At 44.3% G+C, this 20,438-nt stretch overlaps 1 protein-coding gene across 1 annotated transcript in view; it reads right to left on the bottom strand.

Annotated features, from left to right (window-relative positions):
* The window catches only part of SPON1 (spondin 1), a 276,478-nt gene that overhangs the window by 164,111 nt on the left and 91,929 nt on the right, over nt 1–20,438 (bottom strand). The gene's annotated exons all lie outside the window — the stretch shown is intronic.

Raw genomic sequence — 20,438 nt, forward strand, 5'->3', positions numbered from 1 at the left:
GGGGAGGCAAAAAAAGGGAAGGGCGCGCAAACACAAAAAAAAAAAAAAAAAAAAAAAAAAAAAAAGGAGCCTTTGGACCACAGAATAAAAACGCATTGGTATATGGTTGCAGTACACGGAGCTCCCATGCAAATCAAATTTTGTTTCAATAAAGGTCTCCTGATAAAATGGTTTGAAAACACCTGATCTGGGACTTCCCTGGCGGTCCAGTGGTTGGGACTCTGTGCTTCCACTGCAGGGGGCACGGGTTCGATCCCTGGTCGGGGAACTAGGATCCTGCATGCCAGGCGGCCAAAAAACAAACAAACAAAACACCTGAACTACAGGATGAAGTACAAACTTACCATGGTATTCAAGGCTCTTCATAAAAACCTCCCCCAAACACTACCCTGGCTTTATTTGTTGGCATTTTGTGCCATGCTCCCTGGGTTCTAGGCTATGCAAAGTTTATCCCCCTTGTCTGAACACCTCTTTCACTCCACCACACCCTTACCTGTGCCGTTTCCTCTCCCAGAATCTCCCATCACCTGTCTTTGCTAGCACTGGTAACAAATACTCTGAACTTTCTTCCTCCTGCTGTGAGTGGGAGAATAATGGCAAACCCTATGATATAAAGGCATGATGATGCTTAGAAAAATTAAATCACCCCCAGATTTTCCAAAACTATCATTATAAATATTTGAGGGGCCCTATTTCCTTTAAGATATTTCTATTTCTTTCATGCCTTGTTTTATAAAGTCAAGTTGGCCCTCTTTTTGATAACAGTTGTAATTTCTGAGCCCTTATTATGTGCTAGTCACTGTGCTAGGGAGGCCCTTCATGTACATCATCTTACATACCTTCTGCTTCACATATACTACACATCCTCAAGCTCTTTATCAAAACACTTGGGCTAGATGTGTTTTTGAATTCAGAGTTTTTCAAATATTAGGAAGTTAAGATGGCAATAGGCCATTAACATCCCCATGATCAAACATATCCATATTCTGCCACAAAATGTAACAATATTCATACTATGAGAGTAAATAGAACTTATAAATAGCTTCACATCAGTTTAGGTCAAGTTCAGCAAACTTATCAAAATGCTCTTGTTTTCAGAGGGATTAAGATGAGGGTTTGTGGCTATTTTCACCCTAATCTTACAGGTGACGATGACTGAGATGCAGGGAGGTTAAGTAACGTGCTCAAGGTGTGAAGCCTCCCACCTACTGCCAAAGTCCACGGCCTGTCTGAGGCTCAGAGGGCTTGTAAGGACTAAACACGATTACCTATAAAGAGTATAACTGCACTGTGAGGAACGTATTGTTATAAAATGTAACCTCGAATTGATTTGGGGGGATCTATTTTAGCATCTCACGGAGCACACAGTGGAGAGCTGAGACTTCCGTGGGTCTCCCCGGAGCCTGGGTCACGATCACCTGAAGCTCTCCATGAAAAGACGAGCATATATCCCCATGTCCAAGCTTGGCCAACCCTCCAGACCGTGCCCTTTGGATTTCAAACTCCGTGCAGATCCAATGTGGCATATAAGGCTTGTTCTGATCTGGCCTTGGTGATCAGGCTTTATCTCTATCCAGTCCCTTCTGAGCACCCTACCCAAACCATATCCTATATCTGTCTTCATGATCTCGCACCCTTGAGCTCCTGTCCATGGGACTCCTTCTGTCCTTCCTTGTGATTCCTCAATATACACCACACATACACACACACACACACACACACACACACACACACACGCACTCTCTCTCTCTCTCTCTCTCTCTCTCAGTTACCTAACTCATACTCAACTAAGACGTTACTTCCTTCAGATTGATGTCTTGCCTGGATGTTCTTCCTTATGAGAGCCATAGCCACTTGGGCTTCTCCTACCCAGCACTTATTAACCTGTATTATAATTGCCTGTTTACTTTTCTATCTCCTGTGCTAGATTATAAGCTTCCTGAGAGCAGGAACTGTACCTTACTTATTTCTATAGATGTTAGTATCATTGCAATCCTGGGATTCAAGTAGAAGGAACAGAGTTTGGAAAGGAAAGAGTTTGAGATTGAGCTATCTGTAGGGCATGATGGTGGTCGTAGGGGGTAGTTAGACACAGGGACCTGTAACTCGGGAGAGACTTGAGGGGTGGGGAGGATGGATATGGCAGTCACTGGGGCAGAAGTCAGGATCAAAGCTTTTAGAGTGGCCGATGTCACCCAGGGAAAGTGTGTGGCATGAGAAGAGAGTCTAACTGAGCCCAGAACTCTGAATGCCAACATTCACCCACAGATATGCCAGCAGAGACCAAGACTTTGGAACACTTGGTTGCAGAAGATGTTTCTTTTTACTCCTCATTTGGTCAACTCCTGAGAGAAATTTATATTCTGAGAAAATACATTTCATTTCGAGTCTGTTCCCCTCAGAAATATAAAACTCAGCAGAGATTTATAAATCATATTATAGTTCAGAAAAATAATAGCTTTACAAGACGAGAATGCTGTTAGTAAGAATTCCCTCAGCATTTCAAAATGACAAATTTCTCCCATTCTGTGTTGCAATTTGGCAGTCCTGTTGCATAGCATTTATATACTGATATACTGAATGCTCTCTTATCATGAAAGAACGTGTTAAGGAAATCTAAATTAAATTTCTCAGTATGTTAGCTTCTCAAACTTCAGAATATTGAGGTTCTAAATAACTTACTAATCATTTCAAAAGTTTCCTTTTAAACCTAAAGTGGAACATTTCCAGAAACGCCATCCTGAATCTCTTAGATGCTCTGCTCTTTTCTGTCTGATGAGTTTCTTCATTTGCTGTTCTTTTTCCTTGGGGAGTTTGCCTGTTGGAATAAAGTTAGAGCTGGCTAAGTTGTAGGTTTGCTGTCTAGCGCTGAAAAGGCCTGCGATCCCTGTTCTCACTGAAAAGGGACAAGGAGACCTCAGAAACTGAAGGACTTGGGAGAGATCAGGCCACGAAATGAATTAAGAATATACATGGGTCCTCAGGGGCTGGGTCACTGCCACGTAGGGATAATTCATGTAAGGTCCTTACGACATGCATGTTGCACAGAGTAAATACTCAGTAGTGGTAGTCATTATTGTGGCTGGTGTTAAATCACCAGCCCCTAACAAAGTGCCTGACACATAAAAGTACTTAATAAATAGAAGCTATTATTATGATTGATGTCAGGTCTGTCTCCTTTGCTTACGGAGGGAGGAGGGAGGAGGGAGGGCGTTATCTTGATCAACTGCTTCAGGCAGAGATAATGAATGACTAAAATGAAGTTCAGGTTTGCGGTCTCCAGACTACTTTTGCCAACCTTCTTCCCAATTCCAGTAAAATCCCTATTACTGAACATTTCTTGGAATACTTTACAAAATTTGTCTCTGATCTCAGGGATGTTTTCCAAAGGAGTGATCCAGTTTATAACAAATAACATCTATTTCCTTTTCCCAATGAAAGAACAATTCTGTGGGAGGATGCAGGAATAAAATATTAAAGTCATAGCAATGGTAACATCATCAGGAACTGAGGCTATCTGCCTTATTTTACTTTGCAAGGATCCCAAGTGCTAATCTGATCATGGTCTCATGTTACTCAGCAAATATTTACAGAAGCTGGGTGCATTCCATGATCCAGACTCTTAACCAATCTTTTATATGGTTTTATGTGGATCTCAGGAAATGGAGCTGTGTCCAGGAGTTAACAGGCTTCCTGGCAGCTCATGGTAATGTGCCCATGGGAGAGGAAAAGTGAAAGCTTATCTGCAGGGCTTTATCTACGGGACTCACAAGAATTCCACGGCTGTCCAACAGTAAGGTCACAAAACTATAAGTTCAGAGACTGGTACAGTTGTCTACCATTACTGCAAATCTAGTAAATTCTAAAAAATCTAGCTGCCAGGAGATTATTTCTGCTCAATTATCACTCATTCATGAAACACTTACTGAGCACTTATTTTGTGTCAGGCACTTTGCTAGGAGCTGAAGATTCAAAGACAAGTAAGAGATGGTGCCTTCCAGTAAGGACCTTCTAGTCCAACTGGGAAAAAGAGAGACAGAAAAAGGAAACAGGAAATCAATGTTGAGTGCAATAAAGGAGAAGCCACAGGATGCAGAAGGGCAGTAACTAACTTCACCTTGGCCAAGCTCCAAGAGGAGGCAATGACCCCGAAGGTCTGAATTGGCGGAGGGGCAGTGGAAATAGAGGAACCAAGAGAAACGTCGTAGAAAAATTTATAAGCACTTAGTAACTTACTGGATCCAGACCAGAAAGAGAAGGTTGAGTACAAGATCTTTTATTTATTTTCTGTTTATTTAACAGTTAAATACACTTCTAAGTGCTTCATAGATATTAATTCATTGAATCCTCCCAACAACCCCATGAGGTAGACGCTAATATTATCCCTGTTTTACAGATGAGAAAACTGACCAAGAGGGAGGTAAGTTAACTGATTCCGCATCTGAAACTCCCCGTCTGACACCCCGTGACTGAAACAAAAGACAGAAGGGGCAAGGAAGAATTTTATCTTTTAATTTTTGGAATTTCTATTGAGATAATTGTAGCTGCACATGCAATTGTAAGAAATAATACAGGGAGGCTGTACATTTTTTGCCTAGTTTTCCCCAATGCTAACAATGTGTCAAACTTCACTGTAATATGACAACTAGGATATTGACATTAATGCAATCCACCAGGCTTGAGACTGGACACAAAACTGGTGCCATAGGCTTAGATGAGGGCCAGGTGATGCCATTCTAAAGAAACTGTGCTTATGATAAGCTGCCACACTCTAAGACAGAACAATCCCAAATGACTCTAGAAATTCATAAATTCATGTTAGAACCCCAACTGGAGAATCATCTACACGTGTGATCCTGACTCAGGCAGGTGGCCATTTCTGACTGGGATGAGGTGGTGGCCAGAGGTGGAGTTGGGGGAATTATTGGTAGGAATGATAATTTCTTGGAAAGGTGGCACTGAAACTGGACTTGGAGTCCCAGAGGCTGAGTCTGTAACCAGGGATGAGTTCTTTGCAGGAGTTAGAGCTGCACACCTAAGAGTTCCTCGGAAGGTCCACCATCCATGGGCCTTCTTGGGAGCAATGCCACCATCTGCTTTGGGCAGACTTCTCAACCTGAATCAGGGGAATCAGCTATATGCAGCGCTGTACGTACACTTATAGCTTAGGTCATGACCAGAATCTGGCTAAGAGGTCAGTTAGGTTCTTAACAAGACTACAATCCATCCCCAACCTTGTATGGTCATTGGATTTCTGGAGTTTTTGATTCACATTATTGAACAAAGTTGCATCTACAAAACCCTGGTTTTGATTTTAACAAAAATTAGAGGAAAACTAGTTTTAGCACTTAGTTTATTTCTTCTTAGAATGACCCTGAGGATAACAAGCTTATTATGGTTCCATTTTCTCTTATTATTGTCCAATCTTAGACCTCATCTTTATCATACGTCTTGTCAATACTATTACTCTATAACTTTAAATTTTACCCCCTAAAAATCCAATGGAAAATTAATAATGAGGAATTGACTTTCATACCATAAGAGAAATGTAAAAAGAAAAGGATAAAACTGGGTTATGTTTTTAAAGAACTAATTTAGATGTGAGAGTCATTAAAATCAGACAGACATTCATCTACTCATGTTTTTATTTAACAGAGTAGATGCCATGAAGCTCTGTTAGGAGTTGGAGGTAAAAGATGAACAAGACAGGGCTTCCCTGGTGGCACAGTGGTTGAGAATCCGCCTGCCAATGCGGGGGACACGGGTTCAATCCCTGGTCCGGGAAGATCCCATATGCTGCGGAGCAACTAAGCCCGTGTGCCACAACTACGGAGCTTGCACTCTAGAGCCTGTGAGCCACAGCTACTGAGCCTGTGAGCTGCAACTGCTGAAGCCCACGTGCCGAGAGCCCATGTTCTGCAACAAGAGAAGCCACCGCAATGAGAAGCCTGCGCACTGCAATGAAGAGTAGCCCCCACTCACCACAACTAGGGAAAGCCCGTGCACTGCAACGAAGACCCAACTCAGCCAAAAATAAATTAAAAAAAAAAAAAGATGAACAAGATATAATATGTGTGACACTGAGTAATGGACAGCCTGAGAGATATGAATCAGAATACTGCATAGCAAGTAGTAGAGTCTACCCAATATCTACACCTTCCATCTGCCATGCTTGTAGAACACTCATTTTTCAAGGGGTAGTACCAGCTCAGCCAATCAGGATAGTCCTGTTCCCACTTTCCCATCCTTCCTTGCAGCTGGGGAAGGGAGCATGTGATTCATATGTGGTCCCATTAATATAAGGGAAGGTTGACAGCATGGAGGGGAGAACTTCTGAGAAAGCTTTGCTTTCCAGATAAAAGAAATTAATGACCCACCCTGTCCTGTCCTTCTTTTTCCAGCCTTGATTACAACCATAATGTGTGAAACAAGGCAGCCATTTTGTGACCATGAGGAAAAGAAAAAGAAAACTCAGAGACACTGGTTCTGGCATCATTTAACTGCTGTCACTTGTCAATGACGTCATTTAGGTAGCAGTCACCTACCTCCAGCCTTCTTGTTATATGAGAAAAATAAACCTTTATTTGTTGAAGCCATCGTTGGTCAAGTTTTCTAATGAATGCTGCTCTCAAAAGCATGACTACCTGATAGAAAGAGGAATGAAGAAAGTATTGTGGGAGTACAGAACAGGACAGTTCAAAAGGTAAGGCGGAGCAGGTTCTGCTGACCAGGATATTGCCTTGGGGAGCCACGGAAGGGCTTAGGTAGGATTGCGGGCAAGGATGCCTTGGTCAGAAGAGTCTGGGAGAAGAACACTCCAGATGAGGCCTTAGAAGAGGGCTTGGATTTGGTTGGTGGGAGGTTATGCTGCCCTTTGGTAGAACTTTCAATGGGGTGCAGGGGACAGTGTTCGCAGTGACTAGGAAGAAAGCAACAGGCCTGCCAGTACACTCCAGTCTGAAAAGAGATATGGCTGCAAAGGGGTGGGCATGGGGGGCAGCGCAGTGGGCGTTTGACGGGAAAACACAGGCAAGGGAAATATTCTTTTTTCTCTGGAAGGGGCTTTGCCGTGCCTATAAGCTGCAACTAAGGCAACAGTAGAAACCCTTAGGGGTACCTGCTGGGTCATTGGCTGGAAATTTGTCATCTGTTGGAAAAATCTTAAATAAACTCACATGGACAAAATAAATAGACTGCAGGATATAGTCCCAGTTGTGGAAGCTCTGACAAGCCATTCTTGGTAATGATCAGGACCATTTCTCATTTCCTTTAATTGTTTTATACTAAACTATCAATTTTTTTCAGGATCTTTTGAACCTTGACGGGTTCCTCCCTCTGGCTTAAATTGTCCATGGCATTTCTTAACCTTGCAAAAAGATGTATGTCTAATCCTAATGCCTGGGGTGAAGGCAATACCTCACAATACATCTTTAGGCAAAAAAAATCATTTTCTCTTAAGGACACAAAAACACAGGGTTTGATGTTCCTGAAAAATTACTCTTTGTGTTTCCCAGTAAGTCTTAGCATGTTTTTCAGCCTTTTGTAATATGATTACTGGCACCTGGGGTATTAGTAGTCAAGGGACAACTGACAGTTCACTGTTTCTGTAATATTGCTGGGTCCATGATTTTACTGTATCATGTCTCATACGTTTAAACTGCTAATCAGTGCCTGCCTCGCTTTCCCCTCCAACGTCTTCACGTCTATAAACTCTCGCCAGACTATGAGCCCCTCTGGCCCCGGGACTGTGTCTTATACATCACTGCACGCCTGGAATCTACCAGAGGATCTGGCCAAAGCTTGAACCTGGGGTTCTTAATCTGGGGGCTGCAGACAGGATTCAGGATGATGAAATCTTGTGTGGTGTGTGCACATTTCTGGTTAAGAGTTCATAGCTTTCACCTGCTTCTCAAAGGGGTTCCTGACCTTGAAACCTTTAAGAACCTCTATTAGGTCTGAAAGGAATGATAGTAGATATGTGAAATGGCATAACTGTCATTCCATTTCATAAAATCTCCAACTAAGATATATGCTTTTTTTTTTCCTAAAGATGAAGGTTAAATTTTTATTCCAAGCACCAAGGCTTCAACTGCTTTCTCTCCAAACTATGCTCTGATCTGAAATAGAATCTGTCTTGGATGGAAAACAAGAAATAGAAGGTGAAGCATTGCTCCTGGGTTTCTCAGGTGTTCCTTGCAGAGTCCTGCCTGCTCCGTGCAGGGCGTTGGTGCAACCATAAAGTGACCCCAGCCTGAGCTAGAGGAAATGCTGCCACACTGAAAGCTCCCTCCTGGCTGCTTCACACAGGTCACTATTCTCTGTAGTTGGTTCCACTCTGCCGTGGCCACAGCTGCCTCCCCTTTCTGGGGGTTCCTATAAGCCAGGGCAGGCAGCGTCGTTTCTCAGGTGTAAGGAAACAATCCGGGCGACACATCAGAGCCCTTAAGTACAGGCTACCTGTCCTCCTTTCTGTTCCTCAGGGAGCCTCCCTATCACCCTGGGTTTTCCTGTACAGTGGCAGACCTATGTGTTGGGAGACGCTCCCTCCTCTAGATGGGGTCAGGGAGCGTGTGGGGCGTGGTTACGGTTCTCAGCTAGGGATTCACAGTCCACAAAGGGGTTGCAGAGGATTCTCGAACTCCTAGAAAAAAAGTGTATGCAAAATTGTAAGCATGTGCATTGCTTTGGGGAGAGATTTTACAAGAACCATTGCTCTGAGTTAGGAGTAATGATTTTCATGCCTGTTAGTACTCATCGAGGACCCCCCGCCCTGTCCTGTCCCACCTCCCCCCCACCCCAGCAAGGACATGCATGGAAAAGTAAATGCATTCCCTGTACAATTCCTGCAGAAGCCTCCTAACAGGCTTCCTCTCCTTACCAACCCATCGAATTTACCTACACTCGACTAGGGGATTAATCGTCACCTCTAGCACATTATCAGGCACTGGTGGTACCACAGTACAAATGATCCCGTCTCCATCTCCTCCCTGTCCCACCCCACCCCAGCACGGGGTCTGGCACACAGTAGGTACTCTCTAAACCAAGGTTCCTCTCTCACTTATAGAGCACAGTCCAAGCTCTTGGCTAAACGTCCACAGTCCCGAGCACCAGGACCCAAGCTGCCTGACATGACCACCCCTCCCCACAGCACCTTCCCTGGCCACCTGAGCTCAGCGCTGCCTTTTCACTGTGTGTCACACGACCCCTCCTGGCTTCTGCCCATGCCACTCAAACCGGGAATGCACTTCTGGCTCCTCTCTGCCCAGTCACAGCCCACTCATCTGTCACCATCTCATGGCCTCTTCAGAGTCTCATTGACCAGGACCTTCAGAACTGACCTCCTCTGGGTTCCTAGAACACCGTTGATCCTGACCATTCATTTGGCATTCGGGCACTGGGTACTCTTGATATGTGCTTGCACTTTAACATCTTGTATTACCATTTAACTCATTGTGAGTTTACGTTTGGGGCTTCTAAGTTCTGAGCTTCTTCAGGGAAGGGGTCTTGCTGTACCCTCGTGGCCCCTCTAGCACGTGGCACAATGCCTTTCATGCGGGACACACTGAAGGTGGGTTGATCTGATCTGTTTTCATGGATTGCCTTGACCTGTCATTCAACTCTTTTACAGTCAAGTGTCTACCCTATGTCCACAATCGGGCAAGAAGCACAAACTCTCCTATATTACCAGAGCCACCCAGCAGAGTGAACAGCAAACAATGACTGGTCTGAGTCATGAAACATTTCCCACTGCGTGAAGACCAGTTAAGTCTGCTTTGCTTTGTTCAAGCTATGCTGATGGCAACTGTTGGTCTCAAAAGGAAACATCTGGGTTGAATTCAAAATGCCTTCACAAAGCTGGGAATCAGTAGGATGATGGTACGTCTGCCAGGAAGAGGTTAAACCCAGGACAGAGCTTTCTTTATGGAAAAGACAGTTGCTGATTACACTATGCACCCCTCTTCGCTCATCCCATGAGTTGACTCTTTAAAAAAAAGACACCCCTAGGTCTTATATTTTGACTCACTCCAGACTTGTCCCATGTTTCTTCTTTTCAACATCTGCACCCCTCTTGTAGCATCTGACCTCACTCTTATGTCACATGAGCTCATCAGAGGTAAGCCACAATCATTTGGATCCCCACAGAACTCTGGAGCAACAACATGGGACCACATGAGGCCACAAAATCTGGGCATGATTTGTCCTGTTTCCTAGCCTTTGTCATGGAATATATTTTCAGGGATAAGCAAAAGGAAGAAAGGAACAGAGGGAGAAAGGGATGGAAAGAAAAGAAAAGAAAAGAAAGGAAGGAAGGAAGGAAGGAAGGAATGAAGGAAGGGCAAGAGTTTTGACTTTCCGAGTAAAAAATGTGGAAGAGAAATTAATGGCACCTCGTTTTAATGCAGAGTAGCATACAAGTGACCAATTCTTTCTTTAAAAAAATAAGGCAAATTAAAAAAATTCTACCAACGCTTGATATGGGGGACTTAAGAGTGATCCTGGAGCCTCTTATTCATGTTAAACAAGGTACTGAAAATCTTTTTTTCTTCAAGCAGGCAAGGAATAAATTAAAACCCAACAAATCAATAAAAATATCTATCCTAAAGGTGATAGCACAACCACGTCTATATGTTGCATGTCTTGGAGAGATAAGGAAGTTGGACTTGACAGAATGTGTTCCTGGGAAATGCTTAGATCTTCACAAAGTATAGATAAAAGTCACAGTGGAGATGGAGAGGAAAAAGAGGGAGGGAGGGAGGGGAGGCTTCAATTTCCTCACCTTTATAAGGGAACAAGATTAAAACCAAATGGTCACCATCTCCGGAGGGCAGCACAACAGATGTCCTAGAAACTGGACCCTCACAGTGTGGTGGACCCAAAGATCAAACTTTTTCTAGGGTCTGTGCCCTGGTCAATGCTTCATTTTGTTTTTGCAACTGAGTGAGTTTGTACCATCAGATTGGGGATGTACATTTCCCTATTTTTCTGGATGGCTCCATGTCAAGGATGTTTCTGATACAAAGTAAGATACATTTCAAGAAAGTGAACTAGCAGAATCCTTATCCTAGGAGGATATTCGGTGATGATCTTTTGGAAATGACACTTTGCACTGTATTTACTTCCCCCTGCACCCAAATGTATCAAGATACATGGTGTTTCTTTGGGTTGACATAGCTAGTCTTGAAAATCTGTAATTCAACTTCCTGCTTCCTTGGATTCTTCTCTGTTCAAGCTGCCCTAGAGATGACCAGGAGTCCCTCGTGGCCCGAGGTCTAATGTCACTGACTGGCCCAGTTCGGGATGATATTGTACCAGATTGCCTGTAGAAAAAGCTAATAAATCCTGGCCTTTCATGTGTCTGGTAACCTCCTTAGGAAGGCCAAACCAGTCCTTTGATCCATAAACTGCTATGATTTGTGCAATGTATTTTGTTGAAAGCAATAAACTGCAACTGATTGGGCTGGGGATCAGCACATGAGCCAAAGGCAACCACAGATGCGTTAAACACGAGGGAGGCTGGCTACTTTTGAGTTGCTTTCCTGCTAATTCTGCCAAGTAGTTCCACATATTGAAGAGTGCAAACTGGCCTCCTTGAACTGTCTTTTGCAAAAAAAAGTCAGGTAAGTTAAGAGAAGATGGGTCACTTACACAGGTCTAGGTACAGAACAATGGACAACTGTTCAGAGCACTTTTCTGCTCCTCTCTGGAGCCTGTGGCATAATCCCATTGTGACCCAACACGGCTGTGGCTGATGTGATGACGTGACTTGCCATGCTATATCCCCGACATTCCTGTATTTGTGTGATAAACTGCCGGCATTGAGGGTCGGCTGTGTCTGAGGAACGCTACATGGAAACCGGCAGTTATAGCGACATTTCCATTTGGATCCTGTTGGGCTCTTCTGGTTGTTGTCAGGGCTCCTCAGCATGACATGACGTTGTTTTGATTTGCTGCTGTCTCTCTGCTCTCAGAAAACTGTTATCAGGAAAATCGCATTAATTAGCAACAGCTGAGGGGAGGACCAACTATTTCGGAGCTGCAGCTGCAAGTCTCTTTGCAATCTGTTGCCTAAATTTTAACAATTAACAGTATAAATAGACTCTGAATGTATTTAATCACGTTAATTTTGTTTCCCTCTATTTGTATTACTGTTTAGGACTGGTAGTTAATTTACATTAAATACTCTGATACCATTAGCACGCTTTAAAGCATAACCTCAGCTTTTCTAATCCTGTATGATTTACTGGAAGTGAGATATTGTTTAGTTTAATGCTAATTTTTTAACTTTATGAGGGAAAATTAAGAATTAATTAAAATTTACCCAAAAGGTTGGTCTATTAACCAAGATATTTGCTTGAACTGAAAATCTTATTTTATAGCTATGTTGGGTAACAGAATTGGATAGATGGATGCATGGATGGATGGATGGATGGTGGAAGGAGAATGGATAGAATAGAATGACAGAGATACAGAATAACAGATACATACATACATAAGGACTTAGATTTAAACCTTCAAAATTCTAATCCCACTTATTCATTTCTTTTCTTTATAATCACCATGAAATCAGTATGATAAAGACATGGTATAATAGAGACACCTTTACAGTCAAGCAGATCAGGTTTGATCCTGGATCTACCTCTTTAGTGTGACCTAGGTGAATTACAGCCCTGAGACTCAGTTTTCTGCCCTACAAATTAGGGTTAATATCTACTCTTGTAAGCATTAATGAGCTAAGCCAGTGTGGAAAGTTCCCTGGCATGATGTAAATGCTTGAAAAATATGATCTTCCTTTCTTCTTTCTACTTTAAACCTCATGTTGCTATTTAACTTCTCATGTATTTATGCCTTTTCCACCCAGCTAGAGAGTTAATGAAACCCTTATGAAGCAGAGACCTTCTCTTGCTCACCCCTGAGCCTACCCACAGTGCACCGCATAGTGACTAGGGCCCATTGGATGTTGGTACCAATTCACCAGTGTTAGCCCACAAGCCTTGACGTTATCAGCTTGTGTAACAATAACAACTAACATCTACTGAGTGCTTACTATGGGCCAGGCACTCTGCGGTAAGCATTTTACATACTTCAAGTGTTCTCAGCCCTGGCTACTCATTAAAATCATTTGCGGGAGCTTTTAAAAAGTACTGACATCCCAATTCCATCCTAGTCCAAAGAGATCAGATTTCCAGAGGTGGGGCCAGAACACAGGTGATTTTACAAAGTTGCTCAGGTGACTCCACTGGGCAGCCAGGGTCAAGAATCGCTGACATAGATTATCTCATTTAATTCTCCCACCTATGAGGTAGGGACGGTTATTATCCCCTTTGCAGATGGAAAAAGCCAAGGCACAGAGGGACCAAGTCTCTTGCCCATGTTTATACAAGTCTTAAGCAGTGGAGTCAGGATCGGGAACCCAATATGTTTGACTCCACAACCCATAGCTCTCTCCCAACTCCCATTTACAAGGAAATCTCAAGCTAAAACTATGGGGCAAAGATAGGATATGTAAGTGTCCTAAGTGTTATACAGCAATTGGATCATTTAAAAAGTGGGCACAAACACAGCAAATCTTTTCTATTTAAAAAGTGGGAACAGGTTTCCATCTTGACTTATACACTCAGGGTCTCTGTGACCCAGTTCAAATCACTTTACCTCTAGGAGCCTTAACCTCTCACAATGATAACGATGTCACCCTTGCAAGAGTATTGGGAAGGTGCTCTGTAAACCCTAAACTACTTTAAAAGTGAAAAGAGATACTTCCCATACCTCAGCTCCTTACCCTCATTTTATAGGAAAGACACCAGAATCAGATTGGGTAGAGCCAGGACTCCAACCTTGACCTGTCTGACCCCAGAGTCCATCTCAAGATGCAAACTGCCTAACGCAATGTTGTAATCAGCTGAGAACCAGCTTTAAAAGTGTTATTAGCAACAGAATCTGTAGTGATTGCGGAGGGATGTGGAAATTAGGTTTTTCTGTAAAGAGGTGCTTTTGAGATGGCCATGGCAGCAGCTATGGGGGCTGGGGGGAGCCCTTCTCCTCTCCCACACTAAGCCCCTACCTCACCGCTCCCAGCCAGTAACTCTCTGTCACTCTTGGCTTTGTTCCATGGGCTAAAGTGAACACAGAAATGCAGCCTCTTCCAAAGAGAGCTTGGCATCTCAAGTTCTCAGGTGAAATCCATGTGCCAGTCCCTCAGCCTTCTTTCTTCTTCCCTACCACAACTCACACAAACCTGGCACATAGTAGGTGCTCACAAAATGTTTGTTGAATGAATAATTAATCCCTGGGAGTTAGTAGGAGGTGGAAGGTGGTGAAAGATACATCGACACTCCTTCCGTCTGAGGCCAAGTGCCACCTACAGCATCACGTACAAACGGGCGTTTTATACCTTTGCCTCACTCGGTCACAGTTTCCACCTTAAACAGCTCACCTTGACTCAACTTTGTCTTTTTTCTTCCCTTATGACTGCCTTACCTACTGAGGACACTTTGGGCCTGATCCTCAGCATTTTTTTTGATTTGACCCTTTCTTGCCCTTCTCCATGAGCTGCTCTGGCTCTGTAGCCACGCAGAGTACAACCATCAGCTGGTTCAGCTTAGGCTCCAGGTTTACCTGGCCCCGTGGTAGGTCTCACATGGCTGCTGACAGTACAGGCATGGGAAGGCAGCGAGTGGGGTGAGAGGGGAGGGGACTTGAGTGGGTAAGATGCATCCACAGACCACAGTTCATAAGCATCTCCCCCGTTCACCCTCCCCAGTTAGAACACTATTGAGGCTTGCAAGCCCCCTTTATAAAAAACAGTCCTCACAAGAATTCAGCCTCATTAAAGATCTACTCAGACACTGTGGCAGGTCAAAAGCTTGGGCTGTGGAGTTAGACTGTCTGGGGTTCAAATGCCAGTTTCACTACTTAAGATGTTGGGCAAGTTGTGCCTTAGCTTCCTCTCTGTAAGATGGGAGAGTAGTATCTGCATTATATATAGGGTGCTGCCACATGTTTCAGCTATTATTATTACTGTTATTAAAATATTAGAGCAACACCCGGCTGAATGCTTGAAGGAAAGAGGAGCCACTGCAATGAGAAGCCTGTGCACCGCAATGAAGAGCAGCCTCCACTCGCCACAACTAGAGAAAGCCTGCGTGGCAACAAAGACCCGATGTAGCCAAAAATAAATAAATAAAATAAATTTATTAAAAAAGAGAGAGAGAGAAAGACAGAAAAAAACAGTATAAAGAAGAGAAGAAAAGCAAAGAAAAACATCACATTTCTTGCGCGCCACCTTTGCCCCAAGAACATTCCTTCCTGCTCCACCATCAGGACCACTTGCAGGTCCTCACATGCTCCGTGCTTTATCTGGTCTAGGGCCACTCCCACACGCTGATTCCTCTGCTCCTCCTCCCCTCTAGCCACAAAGAAAAACATCACATTTCTTGCGCACCACCTTTGCCCCAAGAACATTCCTTCCTGCTCCACCATCAGGACCACTTGCAGGTCCTCACATGCTCCGTGCTTTATCTGGTCTAGGGCCACTCCCACACGCTGATTCCTCTGCTCCTCCTCCCCTCTAGCCTTCTGTCAGCTCACAGGTTGATCTCTTTAGACCCCCTGCACCACCCCAGACTAGGCTGGGTGCCCGCCCTCCCATCCCTCTTCCCACGACTGCGGCCCTGTGACTGGTCCCCCCCCTCACCCCGCACCAAGAACTAAGGGACAGCCAGCCTCTCAGACCTAGTGAGTCCTGGCCTGTCTTTTTTTTTTTTTTATGCGGTACGTGGGCCTCTCACTGTGGTGGCCTCTCCCGTTGCGGAGCACAGGCTCTGGACGCGCAGGCCCAGCAGCCATGGCTCACGGGCCCAGCAGCTCCGCGGCATGTGGGATCCTCCTGGACCGGGGCACGAACCCGCGTCCCCTGCATCGGCAGGCAGACTCTCAACCACTGCGCCACCAGGGAAGCCCTGGCCTGTCTTCTTGATTGAACCCAACCAATGTCTTCTCATCCCCACCGTAGCCCAACCTTCTGGTAGGAAGAAACCAGGAAGAAAACGGAAAAAGAAGAAAGGAAAGATGCAGAGGCGGCTCTTCTCTTTCCTCTCCACCCCCTCCCGCCTTTGAACTGAGTCTGTTTAATTTGAAACCATTTCAACCTTAAAGAAAACATCCAAGAACAGCACAAAGAACTTTTTTCCCCTGGAGCATTTAAGAGTAAGTGGTTGACATGATATCCCATCACCTTGAGCACTTTAGTGTTTTTCCTACAAACAAGGATATTCTCTTATGTAACCACAATGTAACAATAAGACTTAGGAAATTAACATTAATACATCTAATCCTCAAACCCTATTCAAGTTTTGACAATTGTTCCTTTACGGCCAAAAGGTCTAGTTTAGAATCACAGTGTTTCCCTTAGATTTTATGTCTCATTGGCCTCCTTCAATCTGAAGCAGTCCCTCAGGCTTTCCTTGACTTTTACGACTTTGAAAGCTCTTAAGATGACATGTGGGTGATTCTGTAAAATGTCTGAGTTTGCCTGATGTTTCCTCAGGATTAGATGCAGGTTATGCACCTTGAGCAGGAATATCACAGAAGTGATGCTGTATTCTTCTCATTGCATCCTGTCAGGGGGCACAGAATTTCAATTCAGATTTGTCCCATTACTGGTGTCTGCCAGACTTCTCCACTCTAACATTCCTGGTTTCCTCTTTGTTATTAAATATTTGAGGGCAGGTACTTTGAGATTATATAAACACCCTGTTCTTTATCAAACTTTCCAATTAGCCATTCATTTACTTAGCTAGCATAGGTATTTATTTATATCAAATGACCTCTAATTTCCCATTTTATTGAATGGGTTATAATCCACTACTGTTACAACTCTGTGGGAACTTAGACCCCTGTGTATTCGTGCATGGTCTTCTTCTCGTCTTGATGTTATATTTGAGCTTTAATTTTCCCTGATTTTTAAAATTTAACATGACTGTTTTGTTTTTCTTAACACCACTTCATATTCTTTATGGGAATTGGCAAGGACCAAGCAAGCAAAAGGAAAGGCGATGTGGTGAGACTGAAACTTAAGAGAGTTTTTGAAGCTTGAAAAACCATGTATAGTTTTTGTCCTAAGTGCCAGAAACTGGAATTAACTTCTGGGGGTGAACCACTTGTTTTGTCTTAGAAACATCTATGTGATGATTTTCATTGTATTGCAAATGTAAAGCAATAATAATAACATAGCCTTGTACGGAGCTGCTTCTGGGCCAGATGGTTCTGAACACTTTACGTGTATTAACTCATCTAATCCTCACAGCAACCCTATAAGGTAGGTACTATTATTTATCCCCATTTTACAGGGGAGACATCTGAGGTACCCGGAGTTTAATGACTTGCCTGACATCAGGAGTAAGTGGTGGAGCCAAAACTCAATCTCGGGCTGTCTGACCTGAATCCACCTTCATAACTACAACGCCAAACTAACCCAGAGGAGAACTGGGTCTGGATTCGGGTCAACTGGGACTCGTACAGGGCATTCTCTCGAGGGGGAACTAAAATGGCCCTTGAGGTTGGGAAGGGAGGCTGGTGCCCACTAAGTGTGAAAGCAGGGAACTAACAAGGATGAGTTTGGGCTTCTGGGCCCTGAGTATAGCCAAACTTAAAAGCCAGTTACGTAGGACCTCTGTGTTACAATTCCCTTCTCTAATTCCCCAAGCTTTCAACACATCTTACTACCATTGTCGCTTAGCCTAAGCTGTGATGTGGGGTATTAAGGGATGGGCTCCAAGCATGAAGCAAAGGTAGGGAAGCAGCTGCCTGAGGGAACAGATCCATAGTCTAGATCCAGGTAGCCGAGGTGGCAAGCAACAGCCAGGAGCTTTTGATACCATAATAACTGCCCAAGGATTCCCTCAGATTCTTAGGTGGTCAACCTGGCAGAAGCCTTGTCTTTCTGTAGTTATGGAAAAATTAACTCCTCATTAATAATCTGCAAACAATACTTTCCAACTAAAAAGATGGGGGGCACCCTTTGAGAAGTCAGACTTTAGAGCGTCCTATGATTTCTAGCACTAGATGGATGAGGCTGTGGTTCATTCCTCTACCCAACCATGACTTAAGAGCTGGGATCTGGGACATCTGCCAACTTTTTCCTTGGAGTGGATTCTTCTTTTGCACGGCACATATCACAACTGCTGGCAGAGGAAGAAGGCAAGGTGAATCTTTTCTCTCAGTGTACAAAGAAATGCGATGTGTGTTATTGCATCTAGAGTCCCCGCAACAGAGGCCTTGTCAAAGAGGTAATGAGGGCCAGTGACTGGACACATGATAGACGGTACAGAGTAGGACCCAAGTGAGACCACTAAAAGCCAAACACAAAAAAGGCACGGGTAGAGAAATCAGATCCGGGAAGTGGGTTTACCGAGCAACACAGCTGGTATGAAGGAAGATTCCTCCAAGCAACATGGACTGGAACAGCAGGGCCTGTTCAAGTACCTTCTGACTCATCAGATTTCTACGTGGAGGCACAGATGTGTTTAATTGTATACACTGAGACCGATTTGCACACTGTGAGAATGCACGAACCCAGCTGCCTAAGCCCCAAAAGCATGGTAGAGATGTAAGAGTGAGTGTGGGAGAACCTGGCTGCCGTTCCCGGGGCTCTGCTCTCACTGGTGTCCTGATTCCACAGCCGCAAGACAAGACTCAGTCCTGCAGCTTTCATCTGGGGTTGCAGCCCAGTCACCCATCATTCACCACTCCCTGATTTTTCTTCTGCACTATGGAAGGCTCTTCTGGGTAGCGGAGACTGTTGTTCAGAGTCTGGGTGTAATTATCCCAAAACAGCCCTCTGACTTTAGGGGAAAAAAAAAAATAAATGGACTTTGGACGATATAAGGAGATGATAGCTAACCAGTCCTGCACCCAAAACTGCAATGAGAGCAATTCTGATGTCACTATAAATCATGCCGATTTATGTTTTGAAAGGAAACCAAATGATGAATATAATGATTATTCCTGTTTCTGCTTCCCCCCTCTTTCTCCTCAAAAACTGGCAATAACACTAAAGTCAAATTAAACATCTGTTTGAAAAATAAGCTGGAGTGCTGATGACAGCTGCGCTGGACTTACAAACGCACCACAGCTGTCAAACTCTAAATTAACAATGATTTTCATTTATGAATAGTATAGAACTAAGATATTATGGAGCTTTTTCTTCTCTACTTTCCTGGCTTCCAGGGGCTGTTAAATGCAAAATGTTGGGGAAATGCCCAAGGGAAAATGTACCTGAAATCAGCCCGCAATGATTAATAATGGAAGGAGTGGGGGACATTCTTTCTTCTTTCTTAATCTCATTTCTTCACTGGCTTTAGTTTGGGTAGTCTCTGTGGCAAGCAGGCTTGCAGGAAGGCAAATAATTCAGGGACAATTCTTTGATCAGTGGTTGGAAATGAATGGTGATGGAGCTGTGAACACTGCTCCACTGCTTCTGAAGGAACGTCATCTTCTACAGCGCTGAGGACCCTCTGCTCATCTTTCCAGCATCCTTTGTGTCTTCAGTGGACTTCCGCCCATTGTTCTATCAGATGAAGTAATGAATGACCAGGTATATGACTCTGTTACCCTGTGGTTACATACTGGGTATAAAAAGATCTAATCAAGCCATTTTGGTGACAGGATAAGATATGCCAACCTGTTTTACACTTACTTCATGAGATCAGCCAAGATGGCAGAGTAGAAAGAACCTGAGTTCACCTCCTCTCATGGGCACACCAAAATCACAACTATTTGCAGAACAACCATCAATGAAAAAGACCAGAACCTACCAGAAGAGATCTTCTACAACTAAAGACATCAAGAAGGAACCACATGGGATGGGGTAGGAAGGGCGGACTCACGATAGTCAAGTCCCATACCCCTGGGTGGGCGGATAATTATACTGGAGAATAATTACATTGCAGAGGTTCTCCCACGGGAGTGAGAGTTCTGAGCCCCATGTCAGGCTATCCAACCTGCGGGTCCTGCACTGAGATGAGCCCCCAGAGCCTTTGGCTTTGAAGGTCAGTGGGGTTTGATTTCAGGAGCCCCGAGGGACTGGGGGAAACAGACTCCACTCTTAAAGTGAGCACACAAAATACCATGAGCTCCAGGTCCCAGGGCAAAAGCAGCAATTTGATAGGGTCCTCCTACCTGCTGGTTTTGGAGTATCTCCTGGAGTGGGTGGAGGAAGGGTGTGGCTCACCCTGGGGACATAGACCCTGGCAGTAGCCATTCTTGGGAGCTACTTCTACCATGTGGATGCTGGTGCTGGTCGACGCTGGTGCTGGCGGGCGCCATTTTGAAAATCTCCCTCCAGCTCAGGGAGCCAGCCTCCCTCCAGTGGCCTCACGCAATAGCCTGTAGGCTCTGGTGCTGGGATGCCTCAGGCCAAGCAACTAACTGGAAGGGACACA

Source organism: Neophocaena asiaeorientalis, unplaced genomic scaffold (genome assembly GCF_003031525.2).
Source record: "Neophocaena asiaeorientalis asiaeorientalis breed wild unplaced genomic scaffold, Neophocaena_asiaeorientalis_V1.1 scaffold504, whole genome shotgun sequence".
Classification (NCBI taxonomy): domain Eukaryota; kingdom Metazoa; phylum Chordata; class Mammalia; order Artiodactyla; family Phocoenidae; genus Neophocaena; species Neophocaena asiaeorientalis.